Source organism: Trachymyrmex septentrionalis, unplaced genomic scaffold (assembly GCF_001594115.1).
Source record: "Trachymyrmex septentrionalis isolate Tsep2-gDNA-1 unplaced genomic scaffold, Tsep1.0 scaffold22, whole genome shotgun sequence".
In the NCBI taxonomy this organism is placed as follows: Eukaryota; Metazoa; Arthropoda; class Insecta; order Hymenoptera; family Formicidae; genus Trachymyrmex; species Trachymyrmex septentrionalis.
In genome coordinates, this window is record NW_017305375.1 from 1390731 (window position 1) to 1391850 (window position 1120).

Consider the following 1120-nt stretch of genomic DNA (forward strand, 5'->3'; position numbering starts at 1 on the left):
TTACAAGGATGTCTGAATGAACGAATAATTACGAAAAATGTTTTTGTTACATTGATGAAATGATGAAAATATGACAATTTTTGATATTATGATTTATTTGCCAGTATCTTCTTTATCGTGAAAACTTAAATCCTCGATAAACAAATCATATGAGTAAAAATGGAGCAAATTCCATACGCAAATAATAATATTTCGTTTTAAAATAAAAATTGATATAATTAAAGCATATTCTGCATACACGAATAACTTTTTGCTTTGTATTCCTTTTAATAATGATACGTTATTATATACGTATTGCATCTCGTACACACGCAAATATTATAAGATACATATAAGTACATATTATAAAATATAAATACGTGATACTTTGTTTTTACTATTTAAGTAATTCAACTTTAAACAAACACATTAACATCTTTTTGCTTCGACTTTTTACAATATTTGTTTCAATAGAAGTGTGAAAGGCAATCTCTCTCTCTCTCTCTCTCTCTCTCTCTCTCTTTCTCTCTGTTGAATCTCTTCTTTTCACTCCCATTAGTCTAACTATTCATTATTAAAGAGCGAATAAAAGCACTGTTGTCGCATTAATCTCCACATACATCACATGAGGAAATCGGCTTCTGCCAAATTGATTAAATTTTTAATATGTGGTTGTTTTTATGATTCTGATCAAGTCTCAATGCGTGACCTCAGAAAAGCTCAATTTTTACGATTACGAAGCACTAAATTGTTCAAAATCGTGTATTTTACAGAAATTTTATTTTCGTATTTTTTTAGATTTTTTTCTACAACTTTTTTCTGGCCTTAACAAAGCAAAACCTAAAGAAGCTTAGTCTAAAAAAGATAAATTAATAGCTTTATTTAATCCGTACTATAATAAGTATAATAATAATAATAATTATAGATATTAATTATTATTAAATTCCTATTATATTAAATATCAATCATTAATTAATAATAAAAATTATGCTTTTCTGAGATCATTGAGACTTTTAATTAGTATAAAAACAATCACGTATAAAGAATTTCAATTTGACAGAAGCCAATTTCTGTCAAAGAAGTGTGCAGAGTTCTTTAAAAGTATTTTCTGATGTTGATGCTCGACGCTCATTTTTAGCAT